General features: G+C 44.7%; 1 protein-coding gene across 1 annotated transcript in view; it reads left to right on the forward strand.

Annotated features, from left to right (window-relative positions):
- Positions 1-11,760, forward strand: part of rgs7a (regulator of G protein signaling 7a) — a gene marked incomplete at both ends in the record, with an annotated part of 63,664 nt that overhangs the window by 416 nt on the left and 51,488 nt on the right. The gene's annotated exons all lie outside the window — the stretch shown is intronic.

Below are 11,760 nucleotides of genomic sequence, written 5' to 3' on the forward strand. Positions count from 1 at the left end.
GAGCATACTTGAAAGTAGCCAAAAGGCATCGGGATTCTCAGTGTGCTGAATGCACTGTTTCTTATGTCTGACTAGGATCTAGATCAAGGCAACTTGAGAGAGAGAGAAATGGTTTTGTGATATTCTGTGGAGATACCTTAACTACACATTCATATTCCAGGCTTCAAAACAGTGTTATGAATACATGTCTGGAGGGAAAAAACGTTTGTTTACTGTAAACTAAGCTGGCTTATGACAAACTAATTCAGCTCATTATCTAGCTTTATTTTTGGCAGTTTTCCTTGGACAGGCAAAAGAACTGTTAAAGAAATAATTTATTGTAAGCTCGCCGCCTGCCAAGTGAATTTGATGGTCAGGAGGCTGCTTAGCGTTTGTTTGGCAAAGTTGTTACTATACAGTAGAGCAGTGGGCTCTCAAACAGATATCATTGTTCATAGTGCCCTGTTCTGTCAAATTAATCACTGAGAGCTGGTGTTGCAATAATGTGAAAGTCTCGGGTGAGTCGAGAAACTGGATTTCCCCTGCAAATGGAAAATATGCTGTTTTCACCAATTCCCAATGCATGATGTCAGCCTGAAAGGTCAGAATCAGGATCGGAATCAGAATCAGTTTTACTACAAGACTGGACAGCGCAAATGAGATGTGCAAAATACAAATACACAATACAATATACAAAATGGAGTGTGGCGAGTGTCTACAGTATCCGGTATGTGTACAGAGTGTGATGTGTGTGTGATGTTTTTATATGTACAACGTGTGTGCCGTGACACTTTGTCACTCGGTTACACCAACGCCCCCCTATGCCTCAGAATTCAATCCACGTGGAATCCACATTGTCATTGCCATTGTCATTGTTCAATCCACATTGTCTCTCTATGCCATCGCAATGTCGTAGGAAACAATGAAATGTTAGGTCTCACATTGTCAGTGAACAGATGATCATTTCTCCATCAAAGACACTAGTGGCTCGCTCTCCTTCGTGTTTTTTCATTGCAGCGGTTGATTTTTCATTTCATTTCTCTCTCCTCTCAGAGAATTTGACCTGTAACAGCTCTTTAATCAGCCACATTGCCAGCCAGTGATATAAGCAGCTCAGTTCATAGATCACCTGTCTTTTACAGCTCTGATAGGACGCCGCAGTGTGGTTTTTGGCTGATGGGCGGAGCCCGACAGTCTTATAATAGGGTTTGTCTGTTGTTCCCTCCCTCCCTCTGTCTCTCCGTGCGTTGTTGACTGCAGGCACAGTGGGAGAACATCGGAGTCAGATTTCACTCATGAGAGAAAGAGACCCCTCTCACTCACTCATGCAGGCAGAGTATTAGGGCACATTATTAGAGCACATTAAGAGTCAGCGGGCACAATTTAACATGGCCGCCCGCCACCCAACGTCAACACAACGCATCATCCCTTTGACATTCTACTGAATATGCATATTCCATAATGGCGAATGGGCACATTAAGAGTCAGCGGGTACAAATGAACAAATGAACACGTCAACTGCGGAGGCGGTCTGCGGGGGGCTTAAGTTAATGGTCATGCTTGCAGACTTTGGCAAATGATCTGGCTACAAGGTTAACATCCAGAAGAGTGAGCTGATGCCTGTTGACAATGGGGTTGGTCAGTTGCTTTTAGGCTCTACTCCCTTTAAAATTAGTCTGAGGAAATTTAAATATCTCGAGGTGTGGGTAACACATAATTATAAAGATCTATATGTAGCTAATTATCAGCCTCTGTTATCTCATCTAAAGAAGGATATTGAACGTTGGGACCCACTGCCTCTTTCCCTGGGTGGAAGAATCAATACTGTGAAGATGAGTTTACTACCTAAATTCTTATATATATTTCAGTGTCTTCCAGTGTTTTTGACTTAATCTTTTTTTTCCAAATTGAATAATCAGATATCGACTTTTATTTGGAACAAAAAAACACCCCGAATAAAAAGATGTATACTGCAGAGACCCCGCACAATGGGGGGGGGGGGGGGGGGGGCGCTCCCAAATGTCATCTACTACTATTGGGCAGCCAATATAAGATCGCTGCTGTACTGGGCAGGAAGTGATGTCGCTGTCCCTGAATGGACGATCATGGAGGGGGCATCCATTAGATCCTGCTCTCTGGCGGCCTTATTGTGTGCTAAACTGCCATTTGCGCAGCCTGTTTCTAGCTGGACCTCTAATCTAGTTGTCATTCACTCCATAAAAATCTGGAATCAGTTTAGAAGATCCTTCTCCCTCGGGGGCCTAGGAGAGGCTGCACCAATCATAAATAACCACATGTATCTACTATCAGTGATGGATAAGTCTTTCGATGCCTGGTCTCACTGTCTGATCTCTATATCCACAGTAATTGTGCCTCCTTCGAGCAGTTAGTGCAGACATATGATGTTCCCAGATCACACTTCTTTAAGTACTTGCAGCTCCGGAACTTTGTGGCTTGGAACTCAGATGTCTACCCGTCGAGCCCTCCCACTTCTCTGCTAGACTCCATTTTTAGATATAAATCGGTCAAAAAACAGGCTATGAGTATGATTTATGACTTACTTAATGCACGCGACCCGACCCCGGATAAGCGGATGAAGATGGATGGATGGATGGATTAATGCACATAATTAGATGCCGCTAGACCTCCTTAAGAAAAATTGGGAGGGGGACTTGGATGAAGCACTCTCGGAAGACACTCGGTATAAGATCATACTGAAAATCTTCTCTTCTATATGTCTCAGGCTGGCTGTTATCCAGTTTAAAATTGTACACCGTCTACCTTGGTCTAAAGATAGGCTTTCTAAGATATATGCCAATGTGGACCCGACATGTGATCGATGCAGACAGGCCCCGCCCACTCTGCTACACATGTTTTTGGGCGTGTCGAAGGCTTCACACGTTCTGGCAGACCATCTTTGAGACCTTCTCTAAGATATTTGGTAGAGCAGTAGAACCATCTCCCCTTATTGCTTTGTTTGGGGTCTCCCTGGAGGATACCCCTCTTCGATGGTGGGAAGACAGCATGCTGGCCTTCTGCTCTCTCCTAGCTAGGAGACTGATCTTGTTTAAATGGAAAGATCCTAATCCACCATCATATAGTCATTGGATCAGGGATGTTATGTACCACATTAAATTGGAGACGATTAGATATACTGTTAGAGATTCTACTAGGACATTTCACACCATTTGACAACCCTTTTAACTTGTGTAGAGGATGCAGAGGCTGATAGTATAAGTATGTAAACTTAAGGTTACATTCATTTGTATTTATTTATTTCATTCCATTACTTAAAAAAAAGAAGTACTTTTCCTGTATAGTAGTCTGGCTGTGTATTATGTCTATGTATGATGATACTCAATGTCTACATTGTCTAAGTCTGGTATGGGGGTGGGGGGTGGGGGAGAGGGAGGTGGGGGGGGGGAGAGGGAGGTGGGGGGGGGGGGGGTGAGGGGGGGCGGAGGGGGGGGGGGGGGGGGGGTTGTTTGCTGTTTTTGTCTGTTTGGCCTATTTGGGCCTGTTTGTATAATGTGAAAACAAACTAAAAAGACCTTGATAAAAAAAAAGAAGCATACTCCTTGAAAGTCAGCGGGCACAAATTGACATGTCCAGATAAGCCTACATCATCACTTAAAAGGCAGTCCATAGGGCAGGTAATGAAATGTGTCCACAACTATCAAAGGAACAGCTGTGTGTACGCTCATCCGCCATAAGCCAGTCTGGTTATTCTTAACTCTTATAGAGATATTAGCTTCTCATGCCCATGGTCTAGTTTCTTCAAAGCCTTTGTAACAGTAGCCTCCAACTCAAGGCAATCAACATTTTAAGTTTGGAGTGTTTGGAAAGTAGGGCAGACAGAGCCAGAGCAGAGGGGCAGGGAAATTTGAATAAAGCTATTAATTCTTGTATGTTTACGTTAGCAGGGTGTGGGAGCATCAAATGTGTGTTACTAATGAGTTTTACTCATTTGATGAAACTGAGAGGGTATTTTTTTTAAGCTGCTTTAAAGATGCCCAAGCAGAAAACTGACATATTGTCCTATTGATTTGTGGTCTTTTTGGCGATACAGTTACACTCTTTGCCTCTTCCTTCCTCTTTCTATTGATCTGAAAATCCCTTTTTTAATCGTGACATTAATGACGTGTAATTGGATCTAGAGACGCATAACCGCAAAGTCCTTTGATCTTTCCTACGCAGTGTGGATCAAATTCTCGAGGTTGTGGCTTATATTATTTGGCGAGTATCGGAAAAGACGTTTTTCACATCTGTTCTTTGAGAATAATCCGCCTCCTGCGGGGGTTAATACGCCCATAGGGTACCGTATGTCACGTTTACACCGCTGGAAGGACACTAGTAGGGCACTGCATCACGTTTTATCCACTAACAGAGCCCTCATTAAGACACGTTATTGATTTTTCTTCTGTTTTCCCATGTGAAGGGCGGTTAATAGGGCACGCCCTCTCGTTTTCGCCACTCAAGAGGTCGAACCACGTTTTTCATCCACCCCCCCTCTCCGCCCGGGTCTGCCAGTGCTCTGGAGGAAATGTGAAGAGAGACGCAGAGAGAATGCTCTTCCTCTGGAGAGGCTGAACTCAAATTGGAAATCTACCGTGTTGTTTTCTGTAGTGTGTTGAAGTGAACTGATGACCCACATCTTATTGAATCAATCTTGGTGGAAGCCAGTAAACCCCCGAAAAACCTCGCAATAATTTGATTCTTCCTACCCATGGGCAGTCACAGAAGTTCCAATTTCAAGTGTTACTCTTTCAAGGATCCAATACTAAAGTGCCCAGGACTGGGCAGTTACCTTATACAAACTCTTGCACACATCAGACGTTTGCACAGTCTAGGCAAGCTAAGGAACTGATCTTCTGTTATATATTTTGTTTATTGCACCCTGGTACATTTGGATTTCTTCATATTTTGTATCTAACACATAACTGCACTACTCTTGGCCTGTCGACCGGCCTGTCGATCTGTCCGTCCCTCTATCCAGACGTTCTCATACGCTGTCGGTCTGACAGCGTTCATATTTGTTTCTGTCTACTGTCTAGTTGGTGTCCATAGTGCTCCAACGGGTATCAGAACTAGTCTATTGTAAATTTGTATTCTAGTCTGTGTCAGTTTGTTGACTTTTGATGCTGTAACAGTGCAATTTGCCACCAGGTATTGATAAAGTACTACTACTACTACTACTACTACTACTACTACTACTGTACTACGACCACCACTACTACTACTACTACTACTACTACTACTACTACTACTACTACTACTTCTACTACTGTACTACCACTACTACTACTACTACTACTACTACTACTACTACTACTACTACTACTACTACCACTACTACTACTACTACTACTACTACTACTACTACTACTACTACTACCACTACTACTACTACTACTACCACTACTACTACTACTACTACTACCACTACTACTACTACTACCACTACTACTACTACTACCACTACCACTACTACTACTACTACCACTACCACTACTACTACTACTACCACTACTACTACTACTACTACTACTACTACTACTACCACTACTACTACTACTACCACTACTACTACTACTACCACTACCACTACTACTACTACTACTACTACCACTACTACTACTACTACTACTACTACTACTACTACTACTACTACCACTACCACTACTACTACTACTACTACTACTACTACTACTACCACTACTACTACTACTACCACTACCACTACTACTACTACTACTACTACTACTACTACTACTAATACTACCACTACTACTACTACTACTACTACTACTACTACTACTACTACTACCACTACTACTACTACTACCACTACCACTACTACTACTACTACTACTACTACTACTACTACTACTACTAGCCACTGATTTTCTCAGAGATACATACTGTAAATGTTATGCTCAGTGTGACCATTGTGAGTGAATAGTGAAATGTAGGTCTACGCTGGTCACATAACTTTTCTTTGTGGCTGGATAGTGAAATGTAGGTCTACGCTGGTCACATAACTTTTCTTTGTGGCTGGAGGAACGTGGCGACCCATGATTCTTGGTGAGTTATGAGCACATTAAACATGAGACTTAACAGGAATAAATATCAGTACCAAAATCCACCCCATTCGGCAACATGGTGCAATTAATTTTGCACACAAGATTTCTCCATATAATCACATGGATTTATACCCATGGGTTTTACACTATTCTGCAGGGAGCAGCTCTCTGATGCATGTTCCCTCTCTCCGGTCTTGTCTGTTACCTCTAATGAAGATGGATAGAGGTCAGAGGTGATGACCTAATTACTGTGGAGAAGTGTGCTTGGTGAGCCTGCTGTACACACACTTAGTAAGCGTCAGACTCGTTCACACCACTCTGGCGTGACAGTGAAGATCTCTTGGGTCTCAAGGGTGTGTCTCGTGGTTAAAGGCTAACGAGGAAATTAATGTTAGAGTGTAAATTAAGTCTTCAGTACAGTAGTTGGAAACAGCGCTCAATTCACAAATGTCAAGTCAAAATGCTCCATTCAAACCACAAACACAATCATATAAAACATCACACAATCATATAAAACATCACACAACTTATGCTATGCTGTGTGCGAGTGTTTGTTTATCTAAGCGTGGTCACATGTACATTACTATGAATAATAATTTGTGGTTTACTGTATATATATAGGCCAAATGTTGCAAAAAGAGTATTGCATTTTTCATGTGGGACAAAAACAGCCCTGGCAGGGAGCTCGGCTCAGAGCCACTCAGCAGGAGAACAGATCTTCCTTCACCAGGCCTAGTTATAGCCGTGTGTGTGTGTGTGTGTGTGTGTGTGTGTGTGTTTGGGTTGGTGTTACGGCTGTCATATCAAAATATATATCAAAATATAAATCTAAAATATACTGTATAACTAAATATGATTATTATGACAAAAAATATCACGCTAACGATATTATCACGATATCTATAGCAATGATTAAAAAGAACCATGTGATCACTTAAAATGCATCTTTGACTTTGTTTTGCTCCAAGGTTTGATTGTTTTCTCTTCAAAAGCACTGATTCGAATTATTTTAACCACACACTTATTAACTGTCCCATCTGGGAGTTTTTTTTAAAGTAAACTTTCTGTTAAGACAATTTTACATGACTACGTGGTCATTGAAGTCCAAATTAAGTTTGTCACTTCAATAATGCTAAATCAGGCAATGACAAGGCAACTGTGCCACCTACAGCTGGACAAAATCGATTAATGCGATTAATTGCGTTAATTATTATGAATGCGTTAATGGTCGCATAATTAATTAAGCTAATTAAACATTTGCATAATTAATCAAGCTAATTTAACCATTACATTGACAGCCCTAATATACATATATAAGAACTAAAAACTGAGCGATGCATTCTGTCTATCTGCTATCTGTCAGTGAAATTTCTCACCGCGCTCAACGGGAGCGAGTGATTCGTCAGACAGCGTAGAGGTTCAGGATTCTCCCGCGTGCCCCCAGCACACTCAGTGCAAAACGGAATTATTGATTGCATTAATGGCCTGGAGGAAAGAAAGAGCTGTTCTTTTCATTGCCCTATAGGCTAGTACCAGAGTTTTAAACTCTATGCGAGCTGCTACAGGGAGCCAGTGTGTAGAGAACAGAGAAGGGAAGTTGTGTGGGAGAATTTGGGGTGATTGAACACCAGGCGAGCAGCAGCAGCTTTCTGGACGGGTTCCAGAGGTTTAAAGGCTGACGCCGGGGCCCCAGCGAGGAGGGAGCTGCAGTGATCCAGATGGGCTACACCTGTCTATACCCTGTCTTTACCCTGTCTTTACCCTGTCTATACCCCTGTCTATACCCTGTCTTTACCCCTGTCTATACCCCTGTCTATACCCCTGTCTATACCCTGTCTATACCCTGTCTATACCCTGTCTATACCCCTGTCTATACCCTGTCTTTACCCCTGTCTATACCCTGTCTATACCCCTGTCTATACCCTGTCTATACCCTGTCTATACCCTGTCTATACCCCTGTCTATACCCTGTCTATACCCCTGTCTATACCCCTGTCTATACCCTGTCTATACCCCTGTCTATACCCTGTCTATACCCTGTCTATACCCCTGTCTATACCCCTGTCTATACCCTGTCTATACCCTGTCTATACCCTGTCTATACCCTGTCTATACCCTGTCTATACCCCTGTCTATACCCTGTCTATACCCTGTCTATACCCCTGTCTATACCCCTGTCTATACCCTGTCTATACCCTGTCTATACCCCTGTCTATACCCTGTCTATACCCCTGTCTATACCCCTGTCTATACCCCTGTCTATACCCTGTCTATACCCCTATCTATACCCTGTCTATACCCTGTCTATACCCCTGTCTATACCCCTGTCTATACCCCTATCTATACCCTGTCTATACCCTGTCTATACCCCTGTCTATACCCCTGTCTATACCCTGTCTATACCCTGTCTATACCCTGTCTATACCCCTGTCTATACCCTGTCTATACCCCTGTCTATACCCCTGTCTATACCCTGTCTATACCCCTGTCTATACCCTGTCTATACCCTGTCTATACCCTGTCTATACCCTGTCTATACCCCTGTCTATACCCCTGTCTATACCCTGTCTATACCCTGTCTATACCCCTGTCTATACCCCTGTCTATACCCTGTCTATACCCCTGTCTTTACCCTGTCTATACCCTGTCTATACCCTGTCTATACCCTGTCTATACCCCTGTCTATACCCTGTCTATACCCTGTCTATACCCTGTCTATACCCCTGTCTATACCCCTGTCTATACCCCTGTCTATACCCCTGTCTATACCCTGTCTATACCCTGTCTATACCCTGTCTTTACCCCTGTCTATACCCCTGTCTATACCCCTGTCTATACCCTGTCTATACCCTGTCTATACCCTGTCTATACCCCTGTCTATACCCTGTCTTTACCCCTGTCTATACCCTGTCTATACCCCTGTCTATACCCTGTCTATACCCTGTCTATACCCTGTCTATACCCCTGTCTATACCCTGTCTATACCCCTGTCTATACCCCTGTCTATACCCTGTCTATACCCCTGTCTATACCCTGTCTATACCCTGTCTATACCCCTGTCTATACCCCTGTCTATACCCTGTCTATACCCTGTCTATACCCTGTCTATACCCTGTCTATACCCCTGTCTATACCCTGTCTATACCCTGTCTATACCCCTGTCTATACCCTGTCTATACCCTGTCTATACCCCTGTCTATACCCTGTCTATACCCCTGTCTATACCCCTGTCTATACCCCTGTCTATACCCTGTCTATACCCCTGTCTATACCCCTGTCTATACCCTGTCTATACCCTGTCTATACCCCTGTCTATACCCCTGTCTATACCCTGTCTATACCCTGTCTATACCCTGTCTATACCCTGTCTATACCCTGTCTATACCCCTGTCTATACCCTGTCTATACCCTGTCTATACCCTGTCTATACCCTGTCTGTACCCTGTCTATACCCCTGTCTATACCCTGTCTATACCCTGTCTATACCCTGTCTGTACCCTGTCTATACCCCTGTCTATACCCTGTCTATACCCTGTCTTCTCCTCAGTTCTACAGTGAAGCAGAGACAGATTTCTTCTCCTCTCCAGAGTCTCCAGAGAGCACTTCTATGCTGCACCCAGGCTCAGGCTGGTAAGAGGATAGCCCCTGTTTAAATAAATCAACTTCAAACTCGGCCCCGAGCCTGGGGGGGGAGAGGATACATCAAACCCAAATGAAGAAGAGGAAGAAGAAGAAGAATACTATGTTGCATAGTGTAGTAGGACTGTAGTGTTCTAGTACTGCATATAGTCCTGGCATTGGTAGTATTTATAGTAGCTGACTCAGGCTCTCGCTGGCCTTGTCTGGCTCTGACTCGCTCATTTAATTAGGACTCCACATCTAATGGAGATTACCACGGTCTCGGACCCATATCTGACGGTTCTAATGGGAGATTACCACGGTCTCGGACCCATATCTGACGGTTCTAATGGGAGATTACCACGGTCTCGGACCCATCTCTGACGGTTCTAATGAAGATTACCACGGTCTTGGACCCATCTCTGACGGTTCTAATGGGAGATTACCACGGTCTCGGACCCATCTCTGACGGTTCTAATGGGAGATTACCACGGTCTCGGACCCATCTCTGACGGTTCTAATGGGAGATTACCACGGTCTCAGACCCATCTCTGACGGTTCTAATGGGAGATTACCACGGTCTCAGACCCATCTCTGACGGTTCTAATGGGAGATTACCACGGTCTCGGACCCATCTCTGACGGTTCTAATGGGGGATTACCACGGTCTCGGACCCATCTCTGACGGTTCTAATGGGAGATTACCACGGTCTCAGACCCATCTCTGACGGTTCTAATGGGAGATTACCACGGTCTCAGACCCATCTCTGACGGTTCTAATGGGAGATTACCACGGTCTTGGACCCATCTCTGACGGTTCTAATGGGAGATTACCACGGTCTCGGACCCGTCTCTGACGGTTCTAATGAAGATTACCACGGTCTTGGACCCATCTCTGACGGTTCTAATGGGAGATTACCACGGTCTCGGACCCATCTCTGACGGTTCTAATGGGAGATTACCACGGTCTTGGACCCATCTCTGACGGTTCTAATGGGGGATTACCACGGTCTCGGACCCATCTCTGATGGTTCTAATGGGAGATTACCACGGTCTCGGACCCATCTCTGACGGTTCTAACGGGAGATTACCACGGACTCTGACCCATCTCTGACGGTTCTAATGGGAGATTACCACGGTCTCGGACCCATCTCTGACGGTTCTAATGGGAGATTACCACGGTCTCAGACCCATCTCTGACGGTTCTAATGGGAGATGACCACGGTCTCAGACCCATCTCTGACGGTTCTAATGGGAGATTACCACGGTCACGGACCCATCTCTGACGGTTCTAATGGAGATTACCACGGTCTCAGACCCATCTCTGACGGTTCTAATGGGAGATGACCACGGTCTCAGAACCATCTCTGACGGTTCTAATGGGAGATTACCACGGTCTCAGAACCATCTCTGACGGTTCTAATGGGAGATTACCACGGTCTCGGACCCATCTCTGACGGTTCTAATGGGAGATTACCACGGTCTCGGACCCGTCTCTGACGGTTCTAATGGGGGATTACCACGGTCTCGGACCCAGCTCTGACGGTTCTAATGGGAGATTACCACGGTCTCGGACCCATCTCTGACGGTTCTAATGGGAGATTACCACGGTCTCAGACCCATCTCTGATGGTTCTAATGGGAGATTACCACGGTCTCAGACCCATCTCTGACGGTTCTAATGGGAGATAACCACGGTCTCGGACCCATCTCTGACGGTTCTAATGGGAGATTACCACGGTCTCGGACCCATCTCTGACGGTTCTAATGGTGGATTACCACGGTCTCAGACCCATCTCTGACGGTTCTAATGGAAGATTACCACGGTCTCGGACCCATCTCTGACGGTTCTAATGGGAGATTAACACGGTCTCGGACCCATCTCTGATGGTTCTAATGGGAGATTACCACGGTCTCGGAACCATCTCTGACGGTTCTAATGGGAGATTAACACGGTCTCGGACCCATCTCTGATGGTTCTAATGGGAGATTACCACGGTCTCGGACCCATCTCTGACGGTTCTAATGGGAGATTACCACGGTCTCAGACCCATCTCTGACGGTTCTAATGGGAGATTACCA

Source organism: Borostomias antarcticus, assembly GCF_949987555.1.
Source record: "Borostomias antarcticus genome assembly, chromosome: 2".
Lineage (NCBI taxonomy): Eukaryota > Metazoa > Chordata > Actinopteri > Stomiiformes > Stomiidae > Borostomias > Borostomias antarcticus.